The 25953-nt window shown below is 35.4% G+C and overlaps 1 protein-coding gene across 7 annotated transcripts in view; it reads left to right on the plus strand.

Annotated features, from left to right (window-relative positions):
• The window catches only part of LOC120537069 (activating transcription factor 7 interacting protein), a 178107-nt gene that overhangs the window by 120685 nt on the left and 31469 nt on the right, over nucleotides 1–25953 (plus strand). The window lies entirely within an intron of this gene.

Consider the following 25953-nt stretch of genomic DNA (forward strand, 5'->3'; position numbering starts at 1 on the left):
GGTGTCCACTGATGCCCAGGATTTGTTTTGATTTGTTTCTTCTCAGGTAATTCCCAAGTACCAAAATACTTACTTTACTTGTTACATTTCACTTGTTTGTACAGTGCAGTATCCCTGTTACTCTGCAAGTATGGGGAGGTGCCTTCTTTTTTTCTAATGTTTTTTGATCCTTGGTTAGTTATCACACTTGCACTTAAAGCAGTCCTTAATGCTAACACAACTATTCAGACTCGGTTGCAAGTACAGTAAAACATATGATGTATATTAGTAATAGGGTAATTCCACTGAAGATCAAGGAAGCCATATTGCAAGTAAAGATTTGGGCAATAAATACCTCTCTTATTTCATTGGCTACCTTTGCTAATGTTCACAAATTACTGAATATTATCAAGTTATCACCTGATTTTAACTTGGGATCAGCATTACCTATAATGGATTCTAGAAATGGTCTTGATGGCTGACACTCCAATCTCTAGAACATTCCTGTAGTTTTTCTTTTTCTAATAACAAGGCTTGGGAGGGTGCATTGTGTGTGTTTTTTTTTTTGTTTTTTTTTTAATCTGACAATTAGTCACTTGTGGTTTTGGTTCTCTGAGTAAAAAAGTCAAAGTATTCACTGAAAGCAGTTCTAAAAAGTGACAGAATAAAAGGCAAGGCAGCATTCAGAAAAAAATTTGCAGGCACACTGTGTCCCTAGTGTGTGGTTGTGTGTGCATCCTGCGGTGGGCTGGCGCCCTGCCCAGGATTGGTTCCTGCCTTGCGCCCTGTGTTGGCTGGGATTGGCTCCAGCAGACCCCCATGACCCCGTAGTTAGGATATAGCAGGTTGGACACTGACTGACTGTTCATTTATGCCTAGGCAACATTCTGTACTACTGGTAGAAAATGTATGACTGCAGAAGTGACATTTGCATCAGTGTCTATAGACATAATGAATAGCATGTATTGATGCAAAAAAGTAATGCCTTCACATGAGGTTGAGATACAGTGGTGTGAAAAACTATTTGTCCCCTTCCTGATTTCTTATTCTTTTGCATGTTTGTCACACAAAATGTTTCTGATCATCAAACACATTTAACCATTAGTCAAATATAACACAAGTAAACACAAAATGCAGTTTTTAAATGATGGTTTTATTATTTAGGGAGAAAAAATCCAAACCTACATGGCCCTGTGTGAAAAAGTAATTGCCCCTGAACCTAATAACTGGTTGGGCCACCCTTAGCAGCAATAACTGCAATCAAGCGTTTGCGATAACTTGCAATGAGTCTCTTACAGCTCTGGAGGAATTTTGGCCCACTCATCTTTGCAGAATTGTTGTAATTCAGCTTTATTTGAGGGTTTTCTAGCATGAACCGCCTTTTTAAGGTCATACCATAGCATCTCAATTGGATTCAGGTCAGGACTTTGACTAGGCCACTCCAAAGTCTTCATTTTGTTTTTCTTCAGCCATTCAGAGGTGGATTTGCTGGTGTGTTTTGGGTCATTGTCCTGTTGCAGCACCCAAGATCGCTTCAGCTTGAGTTGACGAACAGATGGCGGACATTCTCCTTCAGGATTTTTTGGTAGACAGTAGAATTCATGGTTCCATCTATCACAGCAAGCCTTCCAGGTCCTGAAGCAGCAAAACAACCCCAGACCATCACACTACCACCACCATATTTTACTGTTGGTATGATGTTCTTTTTCTGAAATGCTGTGTTCCTTTAACGCCAGATGTAACGGGACATTTGCCTTCCAAAAAGTTCAACTTTTGTCTCATCAGTCCACAAGGTATTTTCCCAAAAGTCTTGGCAATCACTGAGATGTTTCTTAGCAAAATTGAGACGAGCCCTAATGTTCTTTTGCTTAACAGTGGTTTGCCTTGGAAATCTGCCATGCAGGCCGTTTTTGCCCAGTCTCTTTCTTATGGTGGAGTCGTGAACACTGACCTTAATTGAGGCAAGTGAGGCCTGCAGTTCTTTAGACGTTGTCCTGGGGTCTTTTGTGACCTCTCGGATGAGTCGTCTCTGCGCTCTTGGGGTAATTTTGGTCGGCCGGCCACTCCTGGGAAGGTTCACCACTGTTCCATGTTTTTGCCATTTGTGGATAATGGCTCTCACTGTGGTTCGCTGGAGTCCCAAAGCTTTAGAAATGGCTTTATAACCTTTACCAGACTGATAGATCTCAATGACTTCTGTTCTCATTTGTTCTTGAATTTCTTTGGATCTTGGCATGATGTCTAGCTTTTGAGGTGCTTTTGGTCTACTTCTCTGTGTCAGGCGGCTCCTATTGAAGTGATTTCTTGACTGAAACAGGTGTGGCAGTAATCAGGCCTGGGGGTGGCTACGGAAATTGAACTCAGGTGTGATACACCACAGTTAGGTGATTTTTTAACAAGGGGGCAATTACTTTTTCACACAAGGCCATGTCGGTTTGGATTTTTTTTCTCCCTAAATAATAAAAAACATCATTTAAAAACTGCATTTTGTGTTTACTTGTGTTATATTTGACTAATGGTTAAATGTGTTTGATGATCAGAAACATTTTGTGTGACAAACATGCAAAAGAATAAGAAATCAGGAAGGGGGCAAATAGTTTTTCACACCACTGTATATTCAAAATTGTGATTGGATGTAAACCTCCTCCAGAAAGAAAATTGATTTAAATATCCAGGAAACGTCTCTTAAAAACTACAGTTTCATATGTAAAAGGAATGCATAAGCCAATGCTGAAACTAGGAAAGGTAAAACACTAGTTTTTAAATAATTGGGATGCAATATAGCCAATGCTCTTCCTTTATACAAATAAATTTGTGCGAAATCCGGCAAAGCTAGGTTCAGCAGTGTTGATCTAAATACCAGTCAAACACATTTCGCTTTATATATTGGATTTAAAGAGCATAAAACTCTTTGCACTTGCTGCATACCAAGCCAATAAAATTCAGAATGCAATATTGAGTTCACTACAAAGGAAAACCATTCTCACATAAATGGAAAATAAGTCCAAATGCAGTTATGGCAATATTATAGTAATCGGGTGCACCATGAATAGATCAGATATCAGAGAGAGTCGAAAATGTCTCTCTTTGGCCAAAATATACCACACACTTCATGCATTCTTACTAATATTTTTGATTCATTTTGTGTTGCACAGTGAAGTGCATGGACATTATTACAATAGTGTCAATCTGGCCAGAATTATTCTGGTACCCAAATGCTAGAGGCAAAAGACATGCATTATACAAGAAACCTGCTTCCCTGAAACTGACATCATAGTAGCTAAATGCTGACATATGTTAGTTAACATACAAATTGACATCCAACTTTTTAAATATATTTTTGGCCTCTTTAAACTTTCCAGATGTATGCTACAAAAAGAAAAAGCAAAGTTGTAAAAGCTACAGCTTTTCAAATCAACTGTAAACACAGCCTTATTGACACATTTGAAGTATTTGTTTAGTTTTGGTAGGCTTTGTTAGTTTTCTTTATTTTGTAATATCCCTTCTCTTATAAAATGGAATAGGGGTTGAATGGGCACATATCTGATGCTGGAAAATCCAAAAATATGCCCGATGCTTGCTGAAACATTCCTGATATTTAGAACATAAGGGAGAAGTATATGAATTGCAGATGTATAATAATAGATCTATCAGACACCACAGTTCCTCAAGAATAAGTGTTTACTAGAGGTACAAACATTTATTCATCTTAATATAATGCCATATGAAACAGTAAACAATTAGATAGTTAAGGATACTTTTTGTTGACAACAGCTTTTTAGGGTGACTTTTCTACCAAGGTTTTTCAGATCAAGCTTGTCATGCCCCTTTCTTGGGTATTTAACACTTGTGCTATAACATTTGGACATTCAGGAAGCTTTAGTAAATTCTTACTGTTACTTATTTATGTGGACTCGGCCAGAATTTACAGTAAAAATGGATTGGTCTTAAGTGCAGTAATAGTCCTTTATCTTACGGTTAGACTGTGTCTCAGTCTTTTCCCCTATTAGTCAAACATGTACCATCAGTGCTTTTGTGCTTTTTTAATTGCTATATTTGTCAAAGTTCTGTTGTCTTCAAAACCCAGTGAGTTACACAAAGTAAGCAACCCTAATAACTGCAAATTGAGACTCGAGCACTACTAACCATTTGATACTATTTATCATTAGACTTAAATGCGTGGTACTTCAGTTTCAATTCAGAATCATAAAATTGTGTAGTGTAGGCCAGTATGCAAGAGTAATAGTTACTTTGTCTTTCTTGGAAGATGGATGGGTACCGGCATAATGGTTTTGGTTTGATATTTGTGCCACTATAACTAAGGAGATAAGATAAAGTATGTACCGTTGTTTTTCTCTGCCATGGAATCTACATAATAGACTTGCCCACATACTTCACTTTCCAAATTAAGTAAATGAAAGTTGAAAGTGATTGGATTCAAACTGTACACTGTACAACACTAGTAAAAATGCAGAAATAAATGTTTTATTTTTAAATGTTCAATATTGAATTTAAAGTAAAAACATAGAATAAAAAAATCAGATACTATTGTAAATCACTAAAAGTATTTGTTTGAGCTTGAAGTGAAAGATATTCAGAAACGAGAACAGTTATCGGTATTTATGAAAACATCATGCGTGTAATATAGTCCTTTGTTCTGGCTACATTTTCAAAGGAAAACTGACACCTTGTTCAATATGTTATTCACAACCAGTTTATTTGTAGCTTCTAGGCTTTGGGTTGCTGATGTTGTAAAGGTTTTGAGATCTTTTAGCAATTGTGGAGTACACATTGTGACTTTGGTCTTTTTGAAAAAAATGAGAAGGCATGGTATGGCTTACAGAGTTAGTACAGATGTAAAGATCACTGCATATTTTGTTCTTCATTATGTGGGCTTAAATAAATATACTGGTTTGCTTCTTAACCTGATAGTCCTTGCTTATTCATTAACTATCTTTTAAATCAGGAGCTTGCTCTTGTGATTTGTCTAGGTAAACACATGAAGAATTTATTTCAAGTATTAATATCCTGTTCCTAATAAAGAAGCCCTAGAAAAGCACTTTGATCTGAAGGGTATTAGAAGGCTTTGAAGGATATTTGACCTACCTTTCGTAATATACCTGCGTTTTCCTTTTTATACAAAAATAACTCTTCCAAACATCATAAACATATAATGCATTACATTTGTTTATTGAATATATTTGGAATAGTATGAAGATAATAGAACGTTTTACTTCTGAAATTAAAAAGCATGCTGATTTAATGCATCGATCCTTGTGTGCCATAAACTACAAGTGTGTAGTGTAGCTGGAACATGTAATAATGGATATTTATGTTGATTTCAACAGTACTTTCCTATGCTTGGGGGCTGCTCGTCTGTCTAGTGCTCTTGATTTTCTGCCAGCATTTCAGCCTGAATAATCATTGTCTCTTCTTGTTGCATGGCAACTCCCCATCTGCTGCCTAGAACTGGGTGTAATATTAAACCTGTTGACTGCTGATGTGCAAGGCACAGATTGATAAGAATGATTGAACAACTGGTTTTCAGTACTTAATGTAGTAGCCTAGACGCTAGATAACACATTCACGATATTGTGGGAGTTTTATTCTATTTCTTGGGTTAAAAATGCTTATGTTGCTAAACATTTTATGTAATTTCTGCAAGAATGCATAATCCTGAAAAATGACGGGTTGTGGAGTTTTGAAATGATATGCTGTGTCCAGCTGTCATCCTGTATCTTTAGTTCTATACATTGTGTATGATTGTGTAACATTTACAAGTAGAGTGCGAACACTATGTGAATGTTTTAATAGTAGAAGAACAAACATTTGGTTGCTGATAACTATCTATTTAACTAGGTAGTTAAAATACATTCTTACAGTGCAGCTTGAAAAGGCGTACGTGCTCAGATAAATTGTATGTGGTCTATGTGTATTATACATTTATTTATAGTAAAAACTACAAAACAAAAATAAACTTGCAACTGGTTTTTTTAACCTGATCTTTGAATTAAAGGTTAGCTGTATGACATTTAACTCAAGGCGGAATGAAGCACAAAAAATGATGATACTGATGGTGAATGTTTAATAGAAGGCAAGCTGACAGATGAAGCATTATGTGTGTGCACAGTGCAGAAGAAGCAGCCCAGTAACATGTCCCTGTAATTAACAAATTACTCAATAAGGGGACTAGTCATATTGATGCATAAATACTTCAACCTGGATTAGCTTCCTGTAAATATTCCACTTAACTCTTGATAACTACTGAAGAATGTAGATCAACTTTTCCATCAGCATGGCAGGCAACATCCTCTCTAGGGATAGTTCCCTCCTTGCAGAATTGTAAGTTTTCTCTATTCCCATGAAAACAATGGTAACTCGGAATTTTTCACACTTAAATTTAAAGTAAAACTTTACATTCATGGGAGATCTAGTGTAAACACATTCCATGGTGTCATCAGTGTTAATAGGAGTAATATATCAAAATGGTAGCTTAACTGGCTATTTTGCAGTATAGGTGGTGGTTTTGTTGTCACATTAACGCATTTTTATTAGGTGTTTGCTAAGTATGTGTGGTAGTCCTCAGTCTGATGTCTTGCATAAATAGAAATGAAAACCCTACTAGATTATGACAACCCATCTCTGTTTATCCATAAAATGTACTTGTGAAGTTCATTCGATTTATATTAATATTACATTCATTTTAATATGTTTTTTAAAGGAGGACTAAACTGTTTTTTTATATAAAGTATGTTGAAAGTTATTTATGATGCTTAGGTTGATATAAGTTGATATAAGTTGCCAACTTATTTGTTGTTGACCTTCAGCAATATTTCTTCTATGGAAATTCAGTTTGAGGTGAAATGTCCAGAGTCCCAGCATATTTCATAATTGCCATTATATGTAAATGCTGCCATTTATAATGGATATCATTTGAAGTGGCTGCTATTAAAATAAACAATAATCTGGTATTTTTGTATCAAGTGGTTGTCTGATTTGGCAACAAAGCTTGTTTCTTTAGGCATTCATATTTAAATTATTTTTTCAGAATTCCCTGTTTACTTTTCGGGAGAAATTTTAATTACTTTTCTATTGCTAGTACTTATTTTGTGTTACAATTCTTTCAATCGGGGTGATAAAATATTTTATTTAAATTTGTATGGAGTAATTTGCATATAAAATGTAAAAAAGCAGCAACAGTAGTTGGAATGACAAGCAGAGTGCTAATGTTACAAGACACAAGGAAACACTGAATTACAAATTAGATTAGATCTGATAAACTTTATAAATTCCATGGGGAAATTTGGAATGACGTATACGTTGATCTAAACAAAGCAAGTTAAAAAATGGATGGGTTTTTATAAATTTTTTTTTTTTGGAGAGGTAAATATATCCTTAAGGAGGAATGTTGCAGAAATATAACATAAAATGAAAGTTTAGTAATGTAATGGTTTATTTGCGTAACCACTTTTTCTGATTAGTACTTTCTTTAAACACAACCAAGGAGCAGTTGTTAAATTAAAAACCTACGTTTTCCCTTGCAGTTGAAATGCTGCAGTTTTAATAATGTGCCTACAAGAAATATTAACAGGTTTCAACAGTTTCAATATGCGGCTCCCAGAGTACAACCGAACCAACCATATTGCTTGTCTACATTAGTTTATGAAGTTTTCTTCAAATATTCAAAATAATTTGCTCACACTATATAAACATTTAATTTTCTGATGTTCACACTATATAATAAACGTTTGGTTTTTCTGATGCAGTCCACCTTGTTGGTCCAAAAGCTTCATGCGCAACTGTTAACAAGTACTGCTTGACTCTACTAAGTAGAACTCTACCCATATCAATCTGTAATGTTCAAATCAAGACTGAACACCCACCTTCTCTCACTAGTTTTTAGCCTTGACTTTTACTAATAATTTTAATGTTCCTTTTAATTTCAGCAAGTTAATAAGTCCAGTACATTACTGTACACTTGAAGGCTCTCCCTAATGTGTTCTGTAACACGCTTTGATGGTATTGTTAAAATGTATAGGGAACCCTCTCAAGCTATTCCTGGTTTAAGCCAACGCTGCAGTTTTGCTTTTTTTGTTTTTTTTAATATATATGTTCTGTTTTAATTTTTATTGCTCTGATCAGTTTTTAAATTTGTTTCTAAATTTTAATAGTATTTGTTCTGTAAAGAACTTTATGCCAGTTAACACAAAAAATATTGGTAAAGATTGAATTAGCCAAATTTTTTGCTTTTTTTTTTTTTTTAGAGGTTGATTTAGTTTTTCATTGTATAACAATCACATTACAGTACTTTGCTTAATGCTGTATGTAGTTGCAAACTACCTGACTACTCTTGTGAGTTTAATTAGCCTAGCTGTTCCATTTAATTATTTTTTCTAAACTTTTTCCCTTCCTCTCCGTAGCATAGTTCATAATTGAGATGAGTGTAATTTTTGTATGTTAACATTCTCAGACCCAGTTAATTGATTTAAGAGTCACAGGGGCAGACCCCGAATTGACAAAACTTGGGCAAAGCATGAAGCAGTCCTGAAAGAAGACCACTCCATTAGAAAGCCCACTCAAACACACACCCTCAAAAAGTCAATTTGGCATTCATAATTAAAATAAGTCTCATGTTTCCGGGGTTGTGGAAGGAAAACAATAATACCTGGAAGAAAGAAACTTGTGTGGACACATGAGAATATACAGACTCCAAACCAACAGTGTCTGGAAAAAGTTTCCATTTCCCATTGTCCCAATATTTTAATCTGTAAATCTAGTGTTGTGCCATCTGAAATGTTTGTTCAATGTAAAAAAAAAAAAAAATGAACAGGGTTTTAGAGAATTTGTCATTGCAATTTTAACAGCACAGAAAAAATACTGATATTACAGCTGCCTGCTGCTATTCATTTCTGCAGTCTTCCAAACAATAGGTGTGGCAGACATTTCTTTCTACAAGTATGATTTCCTGATTTATTTTTAATATTATATTCCAGACTACTTAATATACACTCCTGTGTGCTTAATATTCACATAGCTGTATGAAGTGTTCTGCTGCTAAATTAAGAATTTACAAGACAAGGTTTAACTCCTCATCAGTATCCCTAACTGCAGGTAACCTTTCTTTTAGAAGTTATTTGAAGATAATAAAGGAATAAGCAATTTCTTTTTTGGTGACCCTCAAGTTTTCCATACATACCACAAGTATACCTTCTGAATTGTTATTTAGGACTGTATGTTCACTTGACTAAAGAACTTTCTAAAGTTGCATGAAGCTAAAATACCAGTATTCTTTGCCATAAATGCATATATTGAAAATTATAATAAATGGTGTTTTAGTGCTGCCATTATGTTTGTTTTCCTAGCATGGATGTTGATCTAATCTGGTTTTAGTAAATTTGTGTTTGAATTTTTAGCTGTATACTTTACCGTGCTTGAGATTTTTTCCACTGACCTCGCACAAACTAGATTTATCTTTTTAAAATGTTGTTGTTTTCTACATAACTATAGAACAAACCTTTTATCATCTAATCTGACTGATTGTCACAGAGATAGTATGTTCTATGTGATCACCTTGATGTCCCACCAAAGTTAGTTATTTTTATATGTTTTAAAGATTGTAAGACTATGGATAATACGATCTGTTTTGTTTCAAAAACTATGCTGTCATCTTATTCTACTTAGAAATAAAGTGCCGTATCAATAAGTATTATTTTGATACCTGTTTAAAATAACTTGGATAGTACACTTAGTTCACTGTTGTAACACTATTGTGATGCAGAGAAAGAATAAATGGTGAAGGATGAGTAGATGTACAGAGAGTCATGGGAATTACTTAATTGAGTTGTCTGTTGCACCATTTTCAGGTCAGTGTATGCAAAACCAAGGAGATTATGGTACTCTCCATCCAGGTTACAAATGTTGAGATGGACTTGGTATTTTAGTACCTGGGGTTATACTTGGATAGGAATCTGGAATGTGCGGGAAATAGTGAGACATGTTAAAATCTTTGGCATCAACAGAACATTTTTGTCACACAGAGGTTACGAGTGTTGTCATGTGCACAATATTGTTACAAAAAAAGTAACATGAAAACAGTCCTTAGCAAATTTATATGTTTGGCTGATGGAGTATCCTGGATTCCAGGGCAGTCAAAGAGAGAAAGATGTTGGATAAGCTGGTGGTTTTTATGAACAATGTCTAGTGGATCGATGAACTTGCAGAGCACTTTCAGTATAGAACTTCAATTCAACCTTGCTCTTAAGTTTACTTTTGGAATTTTTTTTTCACTAAGTGCAGTAATACTTATATCTGTATATATAATATATATATATCTATATATATAGATATATATATATGTCATATCGTCTGCTTTGACTGATTTTTGCCATATTAACATATTACTGTTTGTCAAAATATTTCAGAGATGAGATGTATCCTTTTCTGTCCCCCTTTAAACACAAGTGAGTTGTTTAAAGACTGTAAAAAAAAGTCATCTGTATTTGAAAGGTTATTTTCATTAGGAAATATGTTTCTGAAGTAAGTGACATTGTTTCACAGGTAAATCAGTGGTTAAGAAAGGAATGGAACGGAAAATGGTGTGCTTTCAAGCTGTACTCTGCAGTTGTCTTTAGACAGTTTGCTCTTATTGATCTTGAAATATAAAAGCAGGGCCAGCACATAGAAGGTATAGGTAGAAAGCATGAGTATTCGTAAATATTTGTGAAATTGAGTAGTACTTGGAACAGTGTTTAGAGATTCTCACAGCACTGTTGTATTTTTAACCGTAACAATTATAATGACCTTTTCAGTTGTTTATTAAAAGTGAATGAACATCACTCATTCTGTTTACAGCTGACATCTTTTAACTTTAATTTTATTTTTTTAATTTGGCGGGATGTAATTTTCCCTTATACCCATTTTTCTTTTTCTATTGTCTTATTTTTTTTAATAAAATAAGGTTTGTCAAATACCTACCTTGTGTATATGGTGTATGTCTATGTTTTCCTTAATGTTTTCACTCTTTTAATAGTTTAAATTTCATAATGTTTGTATTCAACAATTCTCCTGTCTGAGCAGTAGAACACAATTCACGTACTCAGTCTAGAAAAGGAAATCAACCAAAATAAACCAGACCTGACAATGTGGTTAACAGACTATTTATGGACTGATTGCTTCAACTTTGCCCACTCTGGTTTTTCAGCCTGATGAAGGTCTGGATGTCTTTGAATTCATTCCTTATTAGTTAAGGCGCGAGTTATGCAGGGAACCCTTGCGGTGTATTGGTGAAGGGGGAGGGAGCATGTTTTGCAATTTCAAGACAGCTTCTTTCTAGATAGAATATACCAAATTGTGTGTAGATATTTTCTTGTTTAGTTTAATACTAATTTCAAAAAAACAAATTAACCTCTTCTGGAGTTGAAACAGGACACACAAATAAATATATGTACTATGTTTTTAGCCTGAAATTTAGAATGCTTGCTGTACAAATGGTAGTGTTTGTGCTCCCCTCTTGTTCACAAGCAGTAGTACAGTCTGGAATGAACTTGCATGCTGTATTTTTCCATTCCTCCTCGAAAGAAATTTGATCCTACAGATCTCTGCTTTTGTCTGCTAACAGGAGAAACACGTGAGACTGTTTCATAGGGTCTAGTAATTACTTGTGCCTCCTATAACAGGAGAAACACGTGAGACTGTTTCATAGGGTCTAGTAATTACTTGTGCCTCCTATTATTTTGGGCTGTTAGTCCGAAGCACATAACTTGTTTCAATAATAGGGTGTTTGTTTCTTTTGGGAGAAAGCCATTTCTAGATACAGCATATCTGTCCACAAGTTACACAAAATTGAGACACTGTTGGCAGTCTTTTTCCTTTTATTAAAATACTCTACAAATTTCTCATTTGGTATGCAAGTATCCTAAAGACCACATATAGAAATAGCTGTTCTATTAGCAACTAAGGGACAAATAAAGTTCTATCTATAAAACACATCTGGTAAATAAATTAAGCTATAAAATGGCCATTTGTAAATGTGTCTAGGCAAAAGTATAAATGGTGAACTAGACAGAATGATAAAGTAAATTCAGGATATATGGATTATGAAAAAGATCCTTAATAGAAGGTTCTGGTTTTTGAATGAAGAAAAAGTATTTTTGATATGTAGATACAGTAAAGTTTTATATTCTTTATGAAAGTGTTGAGACCATGCCAGAGGAGGTTCAAGTGAAGTTTTGACATTAAATGACAAGTGAAACTGCAGATCTCTGGAGAAGTGAAGAAAACAACATTTCAGTGCTTCCACCAAATAAATGGACAGATCTTAAACATCCATTTACAGGGAAACTAATGTATTTAAGAAATGAGCTGTTTACAACTGGATTTATTTAGACAGTATATTAGAATGCTTAGTCATGATTTGTACAGACTAAGATTCACTGTATTCAAAATGTCTCATATTCTGCCTAGGTTTTATTTTTACAATAATACTATTGTAATACTGCGGTGGGCTGGCACCCTGCCCAAGATTTGCTCCTGCCTTGCACCCTGTGCTGTCTGGGATTGGCTCCAGCAGACCCCCGTGACCCTGTTTTAGGATATAGCGAGTTGGACACTGACAGACTATTTTTATAGTCTACAGTATAACAAATCCTACAGTATGTACATTGAAATATTTGTAAATATAATCTGTTGATATTGTTAAGATTGTTAAAGCACCTAAAATGAAACATTACAATACTATGTAAAATATGAAACTGGGAACAACTGGAAATTTACACAAAATTTACAGAAAATAAACCTGTGAAGCCCACAGTTAATAAATGGAAAGCAGAACAAAATCTCTTTGGCCTCGGGGACCATGCAGACTGAAGTTATAGTTCTTTTTCTGATGTTTAATCTTTTTGTCTTTTTTTGCGACTCTTGTGTTAACGTGTTTTAGGAATTAAAGGTTATTAAAAGAAAACTATGCAACTTTTACAGTCTAAAATCTATTGAGAATATAGTAGTAATACTTCAAAAATATGTCCTGCGTGTGTTCCTTTCATAGGTTGTTTTAATTCCTTTGTCTCAGTCCACTTTGACCAACTGTGTGCATACAGTTACACTGTGTAGATTTATACAAATACAAAATAACATTCAGCAATATACATTTGTAAATATTATAAATGCCTGCATTTCACCCACGAATAGTTTTTACTTTTGTTTCAGTGATGCAAAGTAGAGGTTGGAAGCATTTCTTTAGGCAAGAGCCATGGCTATTGGTATCTTTTAAATTCTACACAATCCCACCAGCCCTTAAATAAGCTGCACTATCTGGTGCAGTAGCTGTGGCCAGATGGAAAAATATAATATGAAATTGTAAACGGAAACAAAAACGTTAACAAAAAATATATATGAAATTTATTGGTTTAAAATTGGTTCATGACATTATAATATAGGAGGATTAATTTTATTACAGGTAGTTTTTTTTATAGTTTTGCTACTTGAATAATCTATTGGTATAGTTTCCTAAAATAAACCATTGTTTCCCCTACCTAAATTGCCCCCTGGATTCTGTGGTGCACCATTGGTTAGCACTGCTGCCTCGCGAATTCAGAATTTTTAAGTGACTGGCCACAAGTGCACTCTGTGATGGATTGGCTTACAATTTTGGCTTAAATCTTGCCATGCCCCAATCTTGATTTAATAAGCTGCAGTTAAAAGTCCTGATGGTTCTACAGAATTATAAGTCAGGTGAGTTGAGTCTTTGGCAAGAAAATATTAGGCTTCTGAAGTATATAATACCTAGGAGTGGTGACAGATTCTTTTTGTATATTGTTTTTTGTACAGTCACTTTCCACGATTATTACTTCTTGCCACACCCTATGAACTTTAAAGCAAAAAATCAGGATTCAGCATAGCGTGCAAAACATGGAGCTGTTATCATCAGTTATTTGCCTTTATTGGCTTTAATCAAGAGGTGATGACTGTTTTTTGTTTCTTGTAAACATAGCTATCCTCTAAGACCCTGGACACTGCAATATAGTTAGGTGGTCTTCTGAATGAAATGGACTGAATAGTCATGTAAGAATACAGGAGGTGGCTTGAATTTGTGGTAAACAGATGCTCCAATGGATGTTAAAATTGTCCTACTTTCGACAGTCAGACCATCGCTCAGCTCAGTACTCCTGCTTCCAGTATGCAAACAGAAATTTGAGTAGATGTAGTGGGTCATGAAAGTAGTTAAATGGCAAACTGGAGATCCAGGTTTAAAACTGAGGATTGTTTTCATTCAAGACTGGGACATGTTTAGAGATTCCTCATGAAATTTGGATGAGTAAGCAACTGTCAAAACTAGATTCATCAAAAAATGTGTGGATGAGTCATGTCCAAGGAAGCAATCTACATATTTTATATTAAATTATAGATAACTCTTGACATCCAAATTTACTGTCACCTCACAGCAATTCAAGTCCATGAAGTGGAATGTCCAAGAATGAGCGTACAAGTTCAAGAAAGTAATTAAAGTTGCTTAACATTTGTACAGGGATAAGCTGTACAATAAGTATAGCAATAATCATGATTCCAATCTTGGCAGTATTTGCACATTTTTAAACATTTTAAACATTACAACATACCTACACATAAAAACACAAGGGCAGGGGTGCAGAAAAATGGCAGCAGGTGCTAGACTGAAAAGTCAAAATTTTAAATTTTTGGATGTAACAAGGCAGTTTGACTACCAAAAAACTAAAGATTTGTACATGGGTGAATATATCTGCAGGCAAAAGTGAAACACAGTGCAGGTTACCCTGCAGATTTGGAGCTGCATTTCCACAAAGAGAGTTGGTTAATATGATCAAACTTGATAGCCCCCTTATTACTTTCTCATATACAAAGTATAGGGAAAGTATTGTAATTGTCCACAAATCTGACCTCGAGATTTTGATTAATCTCAATGTTTTAGACCTCCCTAAGTCTGAAAATACCATTTTTGGAATTTTGTCTGTGTGTGAATTTAAACATGATAACTTCAGTACACTTTCAATTAGGTCAACCAAATTTTGCATGAAATGATTACATACAAAACATAGATTTCTATCAGCTTTTGAAGTATTTCTGCTAACCAGAAGTGGTACTTTTTTATTCATGCAGCTGCAGTGTCTGATTTATTCAACTTTAAAGTGAACGTGTAAAGAGAAAGTGTAGGGGAGACCATTCCCAATTTGTTTTTTTTTTTGGTTTTTTTTGAAGGGTCCAGCAGAAATTCTATAGCACATTGTGGTTTATATATACCCTTCTGTTGTTCAGCAGAATGCACAAAAAACACTGAAAATTACATTTCAATTTTGAGCTGCTGTAATTTGATTTTGGGTTTAGAATCCTATGGAAAATGCTTCTAATTCTTTTTTCGAAAACGTTTACCAAATCTGTTAGATTTTAACATTGATAATACATGGTATATGTATGATACATGTATGAATTTTGTGTGTAATGTATTCATTTTTAGTTTGTTTTAGTGTCTTAAGGGGAAGCTTGACTGTAAATGTGCAGTCCAGCTGTCCGTGACAAATGATTACCAGTTTGTAATGAAATTGTTCAGCTAATGATTTTCAACTGGAATAACTAATTGAAAGTTATTTAAACTTTCACAACAGTTACAAAAGGAGGTTATGCTTATGTTTGGTGTCTGATACTCTTTGAAACCCTGCTAACTTCTAAGAAGAATGTGCTCCAAAATGGTCCAATTTAAAAAAAAAAAAATAAATAAAAAATTAATCTAGGTTATGAAATTGACTATTTGAGCTGCCTTATTTGGGCTACACATTATTATGCCAAATCCCTGCCAATAAAGCTGTGAAGGATTAAATATTGCTGTCCATACACTGGTTCATATCGTGTGCTGCTGTTCTAGTTTTATACTTGCTGGTTTTTGTTTGGCCAGTTTTATAAAGGGAAGCAGGATGTTTTTGTTTGGCCATGTTATAGTGCCATGGGACTGATGCATTTCGGTACTTTAGGAATAGTTTATTGGTGCAGACTATCATTTTAATTTGATAAATGATTTTAACGTAATTTTAAAATAATATGTATAATTAATTAACATATTTTAGTGTGTCTGTCATGCTTTCTGATCTTATAAAACAACGATTGTAGTTGGTATAAGCCTTTGAACTTGAGAGACAGTCAAGGCTACAGCAAGCTTTACTCAGTTCTAAAATGGCTACTGTCTGGTAAGCACTGCAACACTTAACCCTTGAGCAATTTTAAAACCTCATATGAATTAGTTTCCATATAGAATAATAAGACCAGATTTTTTTTTTATCTGGTCCTCTATAAAAGGAAAAAGCTAAATGACAGAATTTTGGGTTGTGTGAATTTTGTGCTGATGGTCATAATTCTGAGTTTCTACTTGGAATATAAACGTACAATGGTATATCATTAGAAGACATATTTTTCAAAAATCTAACATTGTCGCATTTAAGGTATATATGTTCTTTTTAGCTTCAGTAGTGCTTGCACACTTGCAGACTATATAGCATTATGGTCAGTTACATATTTGCATTACACTGTATTTCATAAAACACATTTTCTGGGTAACACTGTTTGTGTGTGTGTGTGTGTTTATTTATGTATAGATATATAAAATGTTACTGTGTTCTATAAACTCCCTCCTGTTACTACTGCATTTATGTGTTATTACTATAAAATGTCAGTAGAAATGTGCTAATTAATATTTTGCAGTGTCTGTTCAAAGTACTAGGCAGTGTTTTTGAAAAGTTTGATTTAACATTTCACACTTAAACTTTAAATGCTTCAATAAATGTAGTATAAAATTTAAACAAGAAGCACTAAATTTATGTATTTTATAGAAGTTGGTTTATTTAGTGCCAATTATGATTATCAAAAAACTTGAATTTTCTAGAAAGGTTGAGGATTCTTAGCAAATTACTATTAAAGAAAAAATCCCTCTTAAGTTAAATGAATATTATCATAATTTGAGACATAATCTATTTTAAAAACCTTGATAACACACATACAGTTAGTATAGAACTGCGGTGGGCTGGCACCCTTCCCGGGGTTTGTTCCATTCCTGTTTATTTTTAGTAAATGCTGATAGGATTTTTGTATTTATTTTTTCTTGACTTGAAATTAATTGTGGCACATCAAAGTACCATTTATAACCTTGCAAAAAGAGATTACACTTAAATTTGTTGTACTTTTTTCTGTAAAATAGAAAATCTGAGTATCTTAAGTGGGAAAAATATTTCAGGTGTACATTCAAACTGACAGATGTTGGACAAATTACACTAAAAGTATACAGGTTACATGTTCAGTCAATTTTAAGGTAAGAGAAATATAGGGATGATGTTGGTAACTCTTTGCAAGAATTATAAGAACAAATACCTCTGACTAGGATTCTGTCAGAAAAGAAAAGAAAAAATGTAATTAATACAAATTATACTAATAAAAGGCCAAGCCCTCCCTCCCTCACTCCCTCACTCACTCACTCACTAATTCTCCAATTTCCCGTGTAGGTAGAAGGCTGAAATTTGGCAGGCTCATTCCTTACAGCCTACTTACAAAAGTTGAGCAGGTTTCATTTCGAAATTCTATGTGTAATGGTCATAACTGGAATGTATTTTCGTCCATATACTGTAATAGACTGCAGCTTGATAGCCATGGGAGGCGGAGTTTCGTATTAAAGCATTTAACCAATCACAATTTAGCCATCATTTGTTGCCAGGCAGAGAGGCTTTCACAATCTTTTGTGGAGGCACTCTAACACAGAATAAATGTCGATTAGCCTGTTGCTTCAACAAATCAGATTTTGAGTTGGTGTCAGTAGGGCCCTCTAGCAGGCGTACGGCAACGTCACCGTATTCAGACCCATTGATTGGATAGAAGCTGATATGAGGAACTCTACAAGGCCACTGAACGCACCGCAAACAATCCGAGCGAAAGATCGTTGCGTGCACTACGGCCAACTTCATGGCAGGATTCTGGACAATATTATTTGCCAGACACAGACCAGATTTCAAGACCATGAAAACCTGATGTTTGCCACGTTCCTCGAGCCCCAGAAGTTTCGGGAATACAAGAAAAATTTCACGCATGCAACCTTCTCCAGTTTAACACAAGAGCCACGGAGCGCTTTTTGATCTGTCTCGGCTAAAAACAAAACTAACTGTAATGTATGCCATGGATGATTTTGCAGGAGAATCTCCCACTGATCTCCTTGACTTCCTGCATCAGAAAAATCTGAATGAGAGCATGGGGCAGCTGTTCACATTGGTATATTTGGCGGTGAGCATTCCTGTGTACACTGCTTCTGTCGAGTGGACATTTTCAGCCCTAAAGCGAATTGAAACTTATGCCAGAAATACCATAGGGCGGGTTCGCCTTTCAGCATTAGCTTCGATGGCGATAGAAAGTGAGGTTTTGATGGAACTGAAGCGCACGGATAATCCGTACGACAGAGTAATTGAACTGTTTTTGAGGAAAGAGAGGACGATGGATTTTGTTTACAAATAATCCGAATTTTTGGTGAGTAAAATTTTGCGATTTTCCTAAATAATATTGCAGGTGACCTCCAAAAGTTATACAAAAAAACAATTTCACCTCGGGGATTAATATAGAATACCAAATATCAAAATTGTGCACCTGCCAGTGCAGTGTTCTTAAAAGCAAAATGTTAAGTTTAGAAATCAGCTTTACTATTTTGAGAGATGTATATATTCAAGTATTCTAAGATGCAGGATTTCTAAACACTTACTTTAATTTTTGACCAGATTCATTCTTTTTAACACATAATAGATACATTTAATTATTTCACTTTATATTTAAAAAAAAAAAAATCTAATTTAAAAAAAAAAATTAAATTATTGCATACTGACCAGTTGATTTTATATATATAAGACAAAGAAATGAAAAGTCTCAGAACAGTATCATTTCAATGGTAGGTTTATTTCAACAGTGGCAGATTGCACATCAAAAGGAAAATCGAAAAAATAACTTTAAATAAAAGATAGAAATTGATTTGCATTTCATTGAGGGAAATAAGTTTTTGAACCCTCTAACAAAAAAAGACTTAATACTTAGTGGAAAACCCTTGTTTGCAAGCACAGAGGTCAAACGTTTCTTGTAATTGATGACCAAGTTTGCGCACATTTTAGGAGGAATGTTGGTCCACTCTTCTTTGCAGATCATCTCTAAATCCCTAAGGTTTCGAGGCTGTCTCTGTGCTACTCTGAGCTTGAGCTCCCTCCATAGGTTTTCTATTGGATTAAGGTTCGGAGACTGACTAGGCCACTCCATGACCTTAATGTGCTTCTTCTTGAGCCACTCCTTTGTTGCCTTTGCTGTATGTTTTGGGTCATTGTCGTGCTGGAACACCCATCCACGACCCATTTTCAGTTTCCTGGCAGAGGGAAGGAGATTGTCGCTCAGGATTTCACGATACATGGCTCCATCCATTTTCCCGTTAATGCGATTAAGTTGTCCTGTGCCCTTAGCAGAAAAACACCCCCAAAGCAAAATGTTTCCACCCCCATGCTTGACGGTGTTTTGGGGGTCATAGGCAGCATTTTTCTTCCTCCAAACACAGCGAGTTGAGTTAATGCCAAAGAGCTCTATTTTGGTCTCATCAGACCACAGCACCTTCTCCCAGTCACTCTCTGAATCATTCAGGTGTTCATTGGCAAACTTCAGACGGCCTGCACATGTGCCTTCTTGAGCAGGGGACCTTGCGAGCCCTGCAGGATTTTAATCCATTGGGTGTAATGTGTTTCCAATGGTTTTCTTGGTGACTGTGGTCCCTGCTAATTTGAGGTCATTAACTAACTCCTCCCATGTAGTTCTAGGATTCTTTTTCACCTTTCTCAGAACCATTGACACCCCACGAGGTGAGATCTTGCGTGGAGCCCCAGAGCGAGGTCGATTGATGGTCATTTTGTGCTCCTTCCATTTTCGAACAATCGCACCAACAGTTGTCACCTTCTCTCCCAGCTTCTTGCTAATGGTTTTGTAGCCCATTCCAGCCTTGTGCAGGTCTACAATTTTGTCTCTGACATCCTTGGACAGCTCTTTGGTCTTTCCCATGTTGTAGAGTGTGGAGTCTGCTTGATTGATTGATTCTGTGGACAGGTGTCTTTTATACAGGTGACTAGTTAAGACAGGTGTCCTTAATGAGGGTGACTAATTGAGTAGAAGTGTCTAACCACTCTGTGGGAGCCAGAACTCTTAATGGTTGGTAGGGATTCAAAAACTTATTTCCCTCAATGAAATGCAAATCAATTTCTATCTTTTACTTAAAGTTATTTTTTCAATTTTCCTTTTGATGTGCAATCTGCCACTGTTGAAATAAACCTACCATTGAAATGATACTGTTTTGAGACTTTTCATTTCTTTGTCATTGGACAAACTTACAAAATCAGTGAGGGGTCAAATAATTATTTCCTCCACTGTATGTGATTTGTTCAGCAGCTTTAAAGGATGCACTTTAAATTTTAATTTGTTGTGTATCACTGTATTTCTTCATTTTTGTGATTACAGATTTGCAATTTTGAGTTGTGCAGCAAATACGTAATTTATGCAGTAGCCTGACTCACAGAATACCTGGGCTGCACTCTATTCCTGCATGAATGGCTAAGCATTACTGATTTTATGATGTTCAATGTATCATTATTTAGTGTGGTTTATTAATAACTGCGTTATACTGTATTAGAGGCAGACTTTCAGCACTGTACACTCTAATTCTCCACACCACTTTATGCCAAATGCAAGATGTTCAAATTTGGTAAATTAGCTTTCAAGATCTTGTCAGTTTCTGTGTCTTTGTGTCATTTCTGACTTGACTTGTTTTTTTGCTTTGTCTTTTTTATGATGTTTCTGTATTTGGATATCACTGACATTTTCCCACACCCCACAATGACAAAAGTATACAGAAAAAAGTTGTTTTCTCTGACTTAATTGATAGAAGTCTGGAAGCCGTATCATCTTCTGTTGCAAATCATTTTAAATAATCCTTGAAAATTTTTCAAAGCTTCATATTTCTGTTAGAGATGCTGATATGTGTCATTCTTATAAAATAACATCTGTTGTTTTTTTCATTACAAACAAAGACTATGAAAGTAGATATGTTTGCAGTATTTACATTATATGTAGGCAATAGATACTTGTATATACATGTAGACATAGACGTAGAGCCTGAATGTTTTTCTTCTTTTTTATCCAACAAGCCTCTGGAAACATTTTGAAAGTCAAGCTGTGAGAGCATAGTTGTTTAAATATGTTTGCATGTTTAACACATTTTACAGTTACTTTCCATTTTCATACTGCATAAAACGAAAAAAAAAAATGAATGACTTAACCAAAATTTAAATGCAGAGATCAATTTTTATTACTAGGGGGCTTCGCCCCATGCTGCGAACGTCAACCTCTGTGTTTGGTTTTCCAGATACACACTTTTAAGATTTTTTTTCTTTGAATTGTTGCTATTTCATTAGTTTCACTTTTATTTCAGATCTTCTGTAAAAACAGTATTCAGAATCTTTCGAGTCCCAATATGCTGAATCTTATAAATGAGGTCAGTGAGACATGTGCTTAATGACTTTGTACCATAATTCAGGATAGGTTTCTCTGTTTGGAATTTCAGCACAGACAAAGCGATCTTCATCATCAGCAGTTAATAATTTTTTTTTTTTGCGAAGTAACCAATAAATGCATGTGAGGTAAGCTCCATTTTTGAAATTCTCTGACTTAGACTTCAAAACCTTGCAATATTTACATACTTCTGACATATCACCTGTGTCCATATATTCAATCTCTATTTGCCTTTTTGTTATTTCTCCGAGTAATAATTTCTAATTTTCCTACTTCCATATTCTTTAACTTTCTTCACATGTGTATCATGCCATTTTTTTTTCTTTTGTTGAGGCTTTCGAATTCCACTGCTTTCATAATCTCTAACCTTCTCTGCATGTATATAGCGTTTGTGAACGTCTTTATGAAGTTCTACTTTGTCTTTTAATTCTGAGCCCAATTGGACGTGCTTTGTTTCAATTCCACTTGTTCCGGGCTGATAATTACTTTCCTTATTTTCTAAATTTGCACCTAGATTATTCTTTTTCTTTTTTGCTCTTTTTTCTCTCCTAACGCTTTTGAGTCTCTTTTCTCCACGCTTTCTTCTTTGCTAATTCATCTACGTTTCATTTATAACGTATTGTCCTTATATGCGCTGAGTCCCCAGATCTGTGTGTGCCCAAAGCCTTAGTTTACACGACTGAGTGTTTTGCTGCCTGTCTTATTTGATATTGATTGTAAGTAGGGCTGTCTTGCAAGAATCTCATGTTCTACGTCATCGTGAGACGGTCCTGGGTCAGTGTCTTGGCACAATGTCTCATGTTTAAGGTCCCTGCCATTCTCTTTCGTCTCGTGGGTCTTTTAAGTGTCTTCCGTGATCTTAACGTGAAGATCACGTCTCGTATCCCTAGTGTTTCTCCCCAGGATTTTTTTTATAATAGAGAGATATCTCTCCAACTACATTCAAACTGCGACTAAAACCAACTCAATTCAGTTTCGAGTTTTGGCTCGTGTAAGATAGAGATATCCGTCTTGGATGTGGCCCATGTCCGCAAATGAGTAAAATCAATATATCAAACAAATATGACCTAATAGCCTACAGTGAATTCCACCAACAGGGTTGCCGCACTAATTGGTACAATTGTTTTCCATGGAGACCATCTGCAAATTTGTCAGCTCATGATAGCAAGGGAGAGAAATCAAAAATTAGAGATTGTAGTTGTTGCATAAGTTATCAATGTCATCTCTTTTTGTAAAGACCTTTTACTTGAGAAATGAATCCCAGATTGGTGGGATGATGAAGTAGAGAGTTTTGACGTATTTAACTATTTAAGAATGTCAAGGTAAATGCTCAATGTCTGCATGAGTCTCTTTGTAAAACAGTCCTTGAGGCAAACCATCAAAAACTGTGAAGCAATTGATAGCCTTAAGGGAGTAATCTCATGGATGTCATATTGTACAATTGGTATTAACTTGAGTCATCTTCCTCTCAATATTATATCAATTGTTTTAATTTGGTAGGGAGGCTTTTTGTACTTGGCCACTGTTGAGCTCAATTTCTGCTAAAGACTGAGTTCTTAGTTAGGCCCTGTGTCTAGAATGTTCCTGCATTTTAGCTCCATATGCGCAAAGCATTCAACTATAATATATAATTATTCACTTAAAATCTTTTATTGAGCATATCTATCTCTCTATATATAAAAAAAAATCCTGGAAAGGAAATTTCCAGGGCGATGATACGTGATCTTCTCGGAAGTTCTAAGAAGACATTTAAAAGACACACAAGATAAAAAAGACTGGCCACGAAGCGTCTCGTGGGGACCGTAAACATGAGTCTTGGTGCCAAGAGATTGTCCCAGGGACTTCTCGTGGGGATGTAGAATATGAGCTTCTTGAAAGACATGCTCTTCTTATCAAATAAGAGCACAGCCAGCGGTACCACACACAGATCCTGTGCTCTCAGCAAAGAAGAAAGAGCAGCGTGCAGAAAAGAGACCTTTGGGAGAGAAAAAAGGCAGATAAAACAGTATGAAAGCAGTGGAATTATAAAGGCTCAAACAAACAATGGCGGGATAAACATGCAGAGAAAGGTACAGAATATGAAAGCAGTGAAATTCGAAAGTATTGTAACGTCCCAGCCAAGCTGAAGCCTTTATTTGTTTTAAGTCACTGTTAGGTCCAATTGATGGAGGGTGGAATACAGCACAGAAGACTGATAGTAGGGTACTGATTGATGCGGTGGGGGGCGGGTGCTAGATAGTTGTGTTTGTGGTTACGAAGACGGCGATTGTTCAAGTAGAACATTTGTGACACTTTATTATGTCAGTCGCTGCGGTATCAAAAAAACATAGTAGAGATCTCATCAGCTCAAAGGTAATTAATCATCAGAACCAGGTGTTATGGAAAAAATAGGAGGACAAATCAAGGTCAGAAATAAAAGGAAAAGAGTGGAAAGCAAAGTCTTTTCGCCTTTGCATCATTCAATGCATAAAACATGGATTTACACAATAATGGATCATATGCTATGAGAATATGTGCTCCCACACCAGTCAAAGCAACAACATGTTTCATTACAAAGAATACACAATTCGGTCAGGTGTATATTTATGATCACGGAGAAGCGATGTAAATTTTAACAGGTGACAAGAAAGGTAATGAATATATTCCACAAATAACAATATACACCAAGGGAGATCGTGATATGACATTCATATTAAAATGTTTACAGTTTACCATGAGAATAGCTTTTGCTATGACAATTAACAAATCACAGGAACAAACATTAGATAAAGTCAAGATTATTTATTAGAGAAACAGAAACAATATTCACTCACGGGCAGTTATACGTTGCGTTGTCACAATGTGTCTCCAAAGACGGAATCAAAATTCAATGCAATATGGAAGAAAAGGTAATTCCAAAGTATTGTTTTTAATGAAGCTTTAAAGTAAAAGCAGTAAAATTCGAAAGTATTATAGTGTCCCAGCCAAGTTCAAGCCTTATTTTGTTTTAAGTGACTGTTACGTCTGATTGAGGGAGGGCAGAGTACAGCACCGAAGACTGATAATGGGATATTGATTTATGTGGTAAGGGGGTGCAAGACCCGAGGGAGTTGGCGTTGAAGAGGGTGCTAGAAAGTTGTGTTTGGGGTTACAAAGTCGGCAATTGTTCACGTGGAACTTTTGTGACACTTTATTACGTCAGTCGCTACAGTATCAAAATAAAAGATAGTAAATATCGCATTAGCACAGACAAAAGGTAATTAATCATCAGAACCAGGTGTAATTGAAAAAATAGCAGGACAAAGCGACGTCAGAAATAAAAGGCAAAGAGCACAATACAAAGTCTTTTCGCCTTCGCATCATTCAGTGCACAAAACCTAGATTTACACAATTATGGACCATATGCTATGAGATTCTGCGGTCCCGCAACAGTTAAAGCAATGATTCCAAAGAAGGAAAAAAAAAAAAAAAAAAGCTTTTAAAATTGTATATCCGATTAAACAAACACAGGGCTTGGCGAGTGAAGCAAGCAGGGGGCGGAGCCCCCCTAGTCTTGTTTAAAATTGTCCAAAATGTTTCCAGGGCAAGATCCAACCTGCGAACATTGCAATCGAGCTCCAGCCTCACTAGGCCACATGGTTTGTGCGTGTACCAAATTAACATCATTCTGGACAAAACTTTTTAACTGCCATTCAGACAGCCATAGTTGCACAATCACTCCTAATCCATTAATAGCTATGTTTGGTGTACTCCTAGATAGTCTTGAAGTGGAGAAAGACGTACTGTAATTGCCTTTACTTCACTATTAGCACGTAGACGTACCTTGCTCAAGTAGAAGAATCCTAGCACACCCCTTTTAAGTCAGTGGGTAACTACTGTTGTATTTTGTTTGAAATAGGAAAAAATCAGATTCTCACTTAGAGGATCTGTTCAAAGCCTATCAGGATCTAATCAGTAACATTTTAGAATAAGTATTTATATTGAGGCAAATGACTCCTTTCCCTCTTTACTACTTGCAGAGTTTTACTTGGGCTGTTGGCCTTCCTCTCTTTCTCTTGGGTTGGGTTTTGAATTGAATTTTTTATTAAATTTGACTTGATTGTTTGGAATGTTACATGCTTCTAATAAATTCAGTTAAAGATTAAAAAAAATGTTTCTGTCAGTATTATGTAGGTTGGGAGCATGCACTGATTACAGCACATTGCTGCACCTACCTCATGACGAACCCCCTGGATTGGGATCTAAGGGCAGCAGGTGACACCTCAGCCTCACATTATGTTACTGATCCCTTTTTACTTGGTCACCATTAGAGAATGTAGTTAGAACCAACTTGTAGGAAGATGTAGGATTGTTTTTACAGAATTACTCTATTCTGTTTTTTGTTCACACCAGTCAAAGGATTATCAGTATGTTTAA

The sequence above is a fragment of the Polypterus senegalus genome, chromosome 10 (genome assembly GCF_016835505.1).
Source record: "Polypterus senegalus isolate Bchr_013 chromosome 10, ASM1683550v1, whole genome shotgun sequence".
Classification (NCBI taxonomy): Eukaryota; Metazoa; Chordata; class Cladistia; order Polypteriformes; family Polypteridae; genus Polypterus; species Polypterus senegalus.